This window comes from Rosa rugosa, chromosome 6 (genome assembly GCF_958449725.1).
Source record: "Rosa rugosa chromosome 6, drRosRugo1.1, whole genome shotgun sequence".
Classification (NCBI taxonomy): Eukaryota; Viridiplantae; Streptophyta; class Magnoliopsida; order Rosales; family Rosaceae; genus Rosa; species Rosa rugosa.
In genome coordinates this window covers 18,541,312-18,551,900 of record NC_084825.1, presented here as the reverse complement: position 1 = coordinate 18,551,900, position 10,589 = coordinate 18,541,312, and the positions used below count along the sequence as shown (strand labels likewise).

The window sequence follows — 10,589 nt, the reverse complement described above, 5'->3', positions numbered from 1 at the left end:
GGTACAACTGAGTTTTGTAAGAAGCTCAGGAAGTATGCAGTTGTAGTTGGTTTCGAGTTTGTATTTTTGAGAAATGATTTGGACCGTATTCACGCAATTTGTTCAAATGTTGGAACATCTGCCAATGGTTGTGATTGGCATCTTCGCGCTTTTGCATCATCTGCCAATGGTTGCCTTTATGTAAGAGAGTTGAATAATATTCACACTTATAAGGGTATAGTTAGGACTCAAAAGCACAAGCTTTTTGGAGCTATGTGCCCTATGGTACCCCTTGTTGGTGAAATTACAATAAAATTATAATTTCTATATGAGAAACTCGTTGACAATAGGCTGAGGCACGAGTATCTCGCTCTCTTTAAGGAGATTCAAGCCCTCTGCGGAACAATGCCGGTGCACCAGAAATCTCTTGACTTGTCCCCTCCAGGATACAACAGCCCAATAACAAGTTGTATGGCTCACACCAATCTGCACAAATTGGAGGAACCCAAAGCTCCACCAAAAGAACACCTTTCTCTGGCCAAAAAATTCAAAGAAGACTCTTTTGGGGGATTTTGGAAAGAAGGTTGATGGGTGAATAGTTGAGTAAAAGTTTGATGTGTTTTAGCATGCAACAAATGGTGCTCTATTTATAGGCTCTTAGGACACTCCCTACAATTACTACAATTAATAGGGTAGTAACCAAATGCCATAGGTTACAAAAATTAAAACCCAAAATAAATCAAAATAAAACACCATGAGTTACAAAATAAAATTCAAAATAAATTCAGAATTTAAACACACAATAACTTCACCCAAATTTAATTTCAATAATAAACAAAATATTAAAATGTCACAACATTCCCCCACTCATTTTAATATTTTAAAAACAAATATAAACCAAAGTTACCGGCCAAAGACGAACCATTATGCGTCATGAAGGTGTGCTCTGCATTGAACCTTCACTTAGTGAAACAGCAATCCCTACTCCAGAGTGATAGTGGTCTCAGACTTGAACTACAACTGCTTAAGGGAAAATAAGAACTACTGCTCACACATAATAATTCAGGTGTTAATATGAGCTTTATTAGCTAGCACGTTACGGTCTTGTGCTTATCCCGGTTTTCATGAGTGTATTTCAAGAATAAGCCCAATTCTCATAGAGAGCGGCCCCACTCTCTCACTCATATAGGTAAAATCCGTCAAGGATGCTCTTGTAACTATGACATCCCACTCATATGAGCTACAGATTTTATTAAGAGTTTTAATAAACTCAACCTTCATATACGTTACAAGATTAATGCACTTACATCATAGGGATGAGTAAGAAAATATAGTGCATTTTTCTTACGGCCACCTTATGATTCGTTTTTCCCATTGAACCCAGTTTTTAGGATCTCTAATCACCGGGTTGGGTGTCCTCATATATGGCTCATGACGATGTGGGCTTCAATCCCATCCCCCTCGATGTACTCCAGACCTTTTCTCTTGTCAAGCCCTTAGTTAAAGGATCTGCAAGATTATCACATGATTTAATATAATTCACATTAATAATTCCATCACTTAAATATGATCTCACAGTACTGTGCTTTCTTCTTATAGGTCTGGATTTACCGTTATAATAACGGTTATTTACTCTACCAATAGCTGCAGTGCTATCACAATGAATCAATATAGGTGGTATAGGTTTTTCCCACAAGGGAATTTCATGCAATAAATCTCTCAACCAATTTGCTTCTTCACTTGCTGAAGCTAGAGCAATAAGTTCAGCTTCCATGGTTGAATTAGAGATTATTGTTTGCTTCTTTGATTTCCAACAAATAACACATCCACCTAATGTAAAACTATAACCAGTGGTAGAGAGAGAATCACCTGACAGAGTGTTCTAATCGGCATCACAAAAGCCTTCAAGTACAACAGGATATTTTTTATAAAATAATCCATATTTTTTAGTACCAAGCAAATATTTCATAACACGCTCAATTGTATGCCAATGTTCTTTACCTGGTTTACTTGTGAACCTACTAAGTACTCCAACTGCATATGCAATGTCAGGTCTAGTGCAATCAGTTGCATAGCGCAAACTGCCAATTATGCTAGCATATTCCTTTTGATTAATCACATCATTTTCACTTTCAACAGGAAATAAGTGAACACTTGAATCAAAAGGAATAGACACATGCTTGTGGCCAACATAATCATATTTCTTCAAAATTTTCTCAATATAATGTGACTGATCAAGAAAAATACCATCACATGTTTTTGTTATTTTCATGCCCAAAATAACATTAGCCTCACCAAGATCTTTCATATCAAAATTGCTCTTAAGCATAGTTTTTGTCTCATCAATTACATGCAAATTTGAGCCAAAAATTAACAGATCATCCACATAGAGGCTAATAATAACATGTGAATTTTTCCAAGATTTATAATATATGCACTTGTCACATTCATTTAATTTATAACCATTTTCAATCATGCAGGAATCAAATTTTTCATGCCACTGTTTAGGAGCCTGCTTTAAACCATAAAGGGATTTAGATAACTTACATACCTTGTGCTCTTGACCAGGTTCTATAAAACCTTCTGGTTGGTCCATATAGATCTCTTCATCTAAATCACCATTTAGAAAAGCTGTTTTCACATCCATTTGATGAATAATCAAATCATGAATTGCAGCAATAGCAATCAATAATCTAATGGATGTAATCCTTGTAACCGGAGAAAAAGTATCAAAAAAGTCTAGATCAGCTTTTTGCTTAAAACCTTTAGCAACAAGTCTAGCTTTATATTTATCTATACTTCCATCCGGTTTGAGCTTTTTCCTAAGGACCCATTTACACCCAATGGTTTTAAACCCTGTTGGTAAATCTACTAATTTCCAAGTATTATTAGAAATTAGAGACTCCATTTCATCATTCACAGCCTCTTTCCAGAAAATTGCATCTGGTGATGATAAAGTTTCATGTAAAGAAATAGGATTTTCCTCAATATTATAAACATAATAGTCAGGGCCAAAATCTTTTTCAACTCTAGCTCTCTTACTTCTTCTAGGTTCATTGTCATAAGTTTCTTGTATATGTAAATTAGAAGAAGAAGAACTAGGTTGGATAAAAACATTTTCTCTAGATTCTTGACCCCCACTATTTTTTGATTTAAAATGAAATTTTTCTTCATGAAAAATTGCATCACCAGATTCAATCACAACATGATTTTCAACATCAAGAAATCTATAGGCTGTACTATTTAAAGCATATCCAACAAAAACACAAGTAGTAGCTCTAGCACCCAATTTTGGTCTTTTAGGGTCAGTTAACCTCACAAAGGCTAGACAACCCCAAACTCTAAGATAACCCAAATTTGGTTTATGCCCCTTCCACACCTCAAAAGGTGTAATTTTTATATTTTTATGTGGCACTCTATTCAACACATAACAAGCAGTTAAAACTGCTTCTCCCCAAAGATTAGAGGGAGCACCTGAATCAATCAACATGACATTTGTTAACTCAATCAAAGTTCTATTTTTTCTTTCTGCCACACCATTAGATGCAGGTGAATAAGGTGGAGTAACTTCATGAATCACTCCTAAAGACTGAACAAAAGAATTGAATTCAAAAGAATCATATTCTCTCCCTCTATCACTTCGGAGCCTTTTAATTTTTCTACCAAATTGATTTTCAACCTCAAGGAGGAACTCTTTAAATTTAGCAAAAGCATCACTTTTATTTTTCAACAAATATATATAAGTATATTTAGAACAATCATCAATAAAAGTGATAAAAAACCTGTTACCTCCACGAGTTAAAATTCCCTCAAATTCACACAAGTCTGTATGAATTAATTCCAGGAGCTCGGTATGCCTTTCAACATTTTTGTGTGGCCTTCTAGTAATTTTTGGTTTACTGCAAGTCTCACATTTTTCAAAATCTTTTTGCACTGAAGGAATTAAACCCAAGCTACTCATGATTCCCACATATCTAATATTTATATGACATAAACGTGCATGCCAAAAATTCAAAGAAGAGAGCATATAAACAGAAGTAGATGCTTTATTATTCTTCTCAACATTCAATTTGAACATGCCATCACAAGCATAACCTTTTCCCACAAATACACCTTTTTTGGTGATCACATATTGGTCAGATTCCATAGTTTGTTTAAAACCAGCCTTATTAAGAAGATAACTAGACATCAAATTTTTCCTCATGGAGGGTGTATGCAACACATCTTTCAAAGTTAGCACCCTACCAAAAGTAAATTTGAGTTCTACCTCACCAGTTCCAAGCACATGAGTAGTATGTGAATCTCCAAGCATAACTGTTTTGGGCTCCTTAAAAGGAGTGTATTTCTTGAACCAATCTTTATCATAGCAGATGTGCCTATTAGCACCACAATCTGCCCACCATCCTTCAACACTTTGAACCATATTTACATCAGTTATCATTGCCACATATGGTTCTTTAGTGACGTGAGCTTGAGGAACAGCGTCACGTTTTTGATAATTGCAATTTCGAGCAATATGCCCACTTTTGCCGCAAACATAACAACAAGTATATTGTTGCTTATTTTCTGAAGAAGGATATTGGTTCTTATTCACATAGCTTGGTTTGCCTTTATTCCGTTGGTAAGGTTTACCAATTTTTTTTCATATTTTTCTTCTTTGGCTGCATATGAGAATTTTTATGAAAATGACCATTGAGCATATTATTATTGGTAGATACTAAATTTACCTTGGAGGTGTCATTGTTTGTATCTTGCATAAGAACATCTTGACCTCTTGCTTCCTCCTCAACGCGGATGCGAGTGATCAATGTCTCCAAGGAAATCTCCTTTTGTTTGTGACGCATGAATTTTTCGAACTCTCTCCAAGTTAATCTACAAAACTTCTCAATATTTCTTTGAATAACAATGAGTAGTTCATTATAATCATAAGCATTATATGAGAAATAAGTCAAGAGATAAAAAATAATAGTTATACTCATCTTTCTCAAATTGAGATCTCCCATATTGTCGAACGGTTTCTCTTGAGCACGCTCCATCTTGTTGAATCTCCTTAAAATTGTTGGTGAAATTACAATAAAATTATAATTTCTATATGAGAAACTCGTTGACAATAGGCTGAGGCGTGGGTATCTCGCTCTCTTTAAGGAGATTCAAGCCCTCTGCGGAACAATGCCGGTGCACCAAAAATCTCTTGACTTGTCCCCTCCAGGATACAACAGCCCAACAACAAGTTGTATGGCTCACACCAATCTGCACAAATTGGAGGAACCCAAAGCTCCACCAAAAGAACACCTTTCTCTGGCCAAAAAATTCAAAGAAGACTCTTTTGGGGGATTTTGGAAAGAAGGTTGATGGGTGAATAGTTGAGTAAAAGTTTGATGTGTTTTAGCATGCAACAAATGGTGCTCTATTTATAGGCTCTTAGGACACTCCCTACAATTACTACAATTAATAGGGTAGTAACCAAATGCCATAGGTTACAAAAATTAAAACCCAAAATAAATCAAAATAAAACACCATGAGTTACAAAATAAAATTCAAAATAAATTCAGAATTTAAACACACAATAACTTCACCCAAATTTAATTTCAATAATAAACAAAATATTAAAATGTTACAACACCCCTCACTGCAGTGGTGACATGTGAATCTTGGTGATCCAAAAGCTTTGCCAAATCAAAATCTCCGACTACGGCTTCACAGTAGTCATCAAGTACATTTGATGCCTTCACATCCCTGTGGATAACTTTCAGGTCACACTGCTCATGAAGGTTTAACAGTCCTCTTGCAGCTCCAAAAGGCAATCCGTTTCCCTAGTTCCCTAATCCAACACTGGTTTCCCTGTTAAAAGCATTGATAAGATTTAAATTTAGCCAAACATAACAAACATTCTAAATGATTAATTGAGTTGGTTCTCTCCTTTGATTTAGTACCTCTGAGATGAGAAGCCACTGGACATGTATGGGTATTCTAGAAGTCTTTCTGTTGGAGTGATGCAAAACCCATAATATGTCACTCACAGTAAAGAAAATCACAACCCAGCAAAAAAAGAAACAAATATACTTTTGAGCTCCAAAACCAAATGGAAAAACAGGAAAACTTGCAAAGAGAAAATCACATACCAGTCAATCAAATGTACTAATTAGGTTCCATATCCTTCGCCTCAACTTCCTAGTAACTGTCCTGCAGCAGGTATTTGTTCAAGAATTTAAGTAGAATATACCGCAAGGCTTCTTGACAATGGCAACTTTGTTGTTCAAGATGCATGTGATGTAATATGGCAGAGTTTTTAACTGATGCATGTGATGTAATATGGCAGTTGAATATTGGAAATGGTTATCGAGATGATTACTTTGTGGCAATTTGATCTTTGATTGTTGAGAAGAAAAAGGTGATTACTTTGTGGAAGTTGGTGTGTGTGTGAAAATGTTATTGGTGCGTAAAAAATATGGTCAAACACATCAAGTTATTAAACTAACCAGTATTTCCCAAGTTTCAAATCTTTAATGAAAAAAGCTTCAATGACACACATAATGACAGAGTATTAATGTAGATACTCCAGACTTGCAAGAATACTACAGAATTGTAAAAAATAAAATTAAAAATAAATAAATAAATAATAATAATCCAATGGCTTACTTGTTCCTTGCCTTAACACCATTCCTCTTGTCAGTTCCTCTTTCATCATCAGAAGGGTCATTTGAAGCCCTTGGTCACACACTCAAAACTTTTTGAGTTTGGCACTTTTTGAGTTTGGCTCCGAAGCAACACTGCTTGATTTCTTATCAACCCCTCATTGCCACAGTAGATTTAGAAGAAAGGATGAACCCAAATAATTGCATAAGCAAGCTGAATGCATGCAGACACAAATGTAAGTTTTTTTTTGGTCAAAACACAAATGGAAGTTAAAACCTATCCACCCTGCTCTAGAGAATGCAACTCCAGCATGAATAAAATGCTATTACCATCTTCTTTGATTTCTCTACTTCAAGCTTCTTCTTATCTTTCTTTCTCTGATTTTCAATTGCATCTCCCTCCTCCTGGAACAATCCATGGCACAGCTTCAATAAAGCTGTATTATCTCAAAATTGATTGCAGCCAAATCGACAAAAAACAGAGGTTCCAAATACCCACTAAGAATTTCAATGGTACAGACAATTCAAGCATGTCCAAATGGTACAGACAATTCAATCATCAAATATTACCAGCACGCATCTCCAAATGGTATAGAAAATTCAAGCATGTTTAGCATACTCACATGCTTCCAAAAAGAAAAACTGAAAAATAACATATAAAAGAAACACAATATGTTTGAATGGATGGGAACTATTCCTTATAGCCTCCTATAAGCCAAACATATAAATGCAGACAACATGTATATCCAACAACAGGAACACACACATGCTTACAAATTCATACTCAAAACAGAAACGACCTGAAGCTTATTTGAATTCAAGATAAACATCAAGGACAAGTAACATCTCAGAAACACTATATAAATTTTTTTATATGAAGTTTCAAACTATTAGGTACATTCTTTTGTGAAACTTAAAGCTCACACAAACTTTACCTTGCAAACAATGAATTAGTTGCTTGTAGATAGGGAAGCAGGGGTCATTACCCACAGAAGATGGAATAACAACTAAACTAATAAACACAAAGCAGATTAACTATGACTCTGACCAGAAACCAAAACGAAAATAAAAACCTAACCTAAACTACTCCGGTTTCAATGAAATTTCATAGACACTAAGCGAACACACTAAACTGGATACTGGTAAATTTTTAGGGATTTTGGAGATCATTTGCTATGCTAATTAATTAAAAGAAAACAGAGGACAGAAACCTGCAAAAACAGAAACTAAAGAAATAAACAAGAAAACGATTTTAGGGTTTTTGGTTTTGAGAAAACAATCAAAATAAACAAGTTAGAGACAACCTATCCACTCCAAAAACAATCAAGCAACAAAGCTTCACAACTTAGTGAACTTATCATATATACACATTGAAATAGATATGTAAATATGTTAACGGGCATTCTAGTGTCAAATTACCAGAGGGGCTAAAGAGATATAGGGGACGGTTGCGACGGTGGAGCTGACGGCATCAAGCTCGTAATGTGAGCTGCAGCAGACCACCATTGGAAGACAAGGATGCCTTCCCGCCACGCCCAACAGGTCCATATATGTCTCCTGCTCAATTCAATTCACAGATTCAGTTAACTATAATCTCAACGTCTCCGACTGAAAAGTATATATATAATAAAGGAGATCGAAGAGAGATAAAGATACCATCTTGAACTGGAGTCTGTCGACGGCGAGATAGAAGTGGCGCTGTTGACTGCAACTAGAACAATTTTTTTGTTTGTTTATGAATTAAAAAAAGAAAAGATTCGAGAAATAGAAGCATGAGATGAATGAAACCTGAAATGGGAAGGTGATAGAGATGGAGGAGAGGGAGCTTCAATGGCGAAGACCTCTGCAACCTACAAATTTGATCTGAGCCTGCTACCCATTCAATTTCTTGACAGAATCACAACCAAAACCAAAGTATTAACCAAAATTAACTCTAATTTACCGAAAATAGACTGCAAACGTAAACCAAAACGCAAAAAAATACCAAACGAGCAACAGGAATCGATTGCTAAGCAGAAATCGAGGGCGACAAGAAACTGATTGCTAAGCAAGAAGTCGAGAGAGCATGTGAGATTAGAGGAGGTAACTGGGGCTGAGGTGTTAGGGTTTTTGATTTGGGTATTACGGATTTTGGGCCTAGATTGGATTTCAAATGAAATGAAGCAGGATGTGAGAGGCCGAGAGAGAAGGATGGGAGAAGATGGATGACGAAGGTCCGATTCAGATTTGGTTGTTGGTGTTTGGTGTGTTTTTCGATCTGGTTTCTGAGAGTGAGAGCGACTTGGAGGAGAGATGAGGAAGTAAAAGATAGAGAAAGAAAGAAAAGGGAAAACAAAAGAAAGAAAAAAAGCAAATAGTCTGAGCGCCAAAGATCCCGCCCGATTAATGCAAGGAAATGAAAAGTTTATACAACGAATTTACACTTTTTCTTATTTTGGTTACTCAAATGCAAAGACTTTATCTATTCCTTGCATATCCTTCCAACCAAAAGCAAAGACTTGTATAATTCTTTGTATAACCTAACCAAATGCAACGAATTGTCAAGTCCTTGCAGATCACTTCGTTGTATTAGCCCACATTTCTTGTAGTGTCTCTTCCTCACCTTTGCTTCTTCAGGAGTGTCGTACTCCCATTCCTCTGATTTAGGCTTCTTGGCACCCCTCTTGTACGTCTTGACATTCTTCTCTATATAATGGATCTCCACGTTTTTCTTCTTTTTTGATTGTTCGGTTTTGGTCCCTTCTTTCTCTTTTTTCTTTCCAAGTGCTGCCTTCTCTTCCTTTTCAACAATCATCCTTACGATGTTATCGAGACGTTCTTCCTCTTCTTGATTCCCACCTTCTGGTTGTTGAGGTTGTTCTCGTCTTTCTTCTTGTTGTTCAGGTAGTTCCATAGTTCCATAGAGAGAGGATATGTTGATATCACTGTATCTGTCTCATGTCCCACACTGGCTGCATAATGTGTTTCCTCTCCCACACTTGCTCCAAAGTTTGGAGTTTCTTCCTCAACTTCATCTTGGGGCATTTTGGATGTAAATGGAACTATTTGAAGCTGACTTTGTGGTGGAGGGAGCTTTCCCTTTTCCTTTCCAAGCCTAATGTAGAGAGCCCTGATGAGGTTATTTTGGCTCTCTTTTCCTGTGCCCATGTTTTCTTTTCATCCTCCAGACCTTTAATCCTCTCATCGGCAAGCTTTAGCTTGGCCCATAGATCCCTGTTCTGTGCATTTAGGTCCTCATCTGCTTTGGCAAGCCTTTTTAATTTTGCCTCCCTTTCTTTAGTAGGATTCGTCTCACCGATGGCTGCCTCCATCTCATTGATGAGTTCTCTGACATTCCCCGTAAGCCTTTCATTTTGTTCCTTTTCTGCTTGGCTTGCCTGGGGCACATACAAATAATAGAACAAAACCTGTAAGTGATTGCCCCCCAATAATGTCTTTACTGGGGGCCAATAAATAGATTATTACCCCCTAGACCACTAGAAAAACTCTCGTTTCAATGATTCATAGGCTAGTGTACTTTAAGAAACAGAAAAAAGCAAATTACTTTTCAAATCCCTAACTTCAATGGTAAATTAACCAAAGTCAAGACATTATTGGGGGGCAATAATATGTCTATTGCCCCCCAATAATTTGCAGTAGATAAACTCAGTTTGTTATACTTACCCATTTGTCATATTATTGCCCCCCAATAATTTGCAGTAGATAAACTCAGTTTGTTATACTTACCCAGTTGTCAAAAATTAGAGTGTCCTCCTCCTCATCATCCACCTTGAGGTCATCAAGCCCTAGATCCGCAGACCACGGTCTAGGTTTGATTAGATCCTGTTACATTTATAAGTCAGTTCGATGTAATAATGAGATATGTACATGCATATAATGTTTTTGTGTTTTGCTTACAACAACCAAGTCTCATTCTTGTAAAGCTGCTCCAAGTTAAATATTTCTTTTATTAACCATCTGACAAATCTTGAAGTT

General features: G+C 36.2%; 1 long non-coding RNA gene across 1 annotated transcript; it reads right to left on the bottom strand.

Moving 5' to 3' along the window:
- Positions 1-5,607: 5,607 nt before the first annotated feature.
- Positions 5,608-6,373, bottom strand: LOC133713734 (uncharacterized). Its single transcript, XR_009848225.1, has 4 exons — positions 6,332-6,373; positions 6,102-6,162; positions 5,913-5,961; positions 5,608-5,820 (listed from the first exon to the last, which is right to left on the bottom strand). It is a non-coding gene; the product is annotated as an uncharacterized LOC133713734 (long non-coding RNA).
- Positions 6,374-10,589: the final 4,216 nt, after the last annotated feature.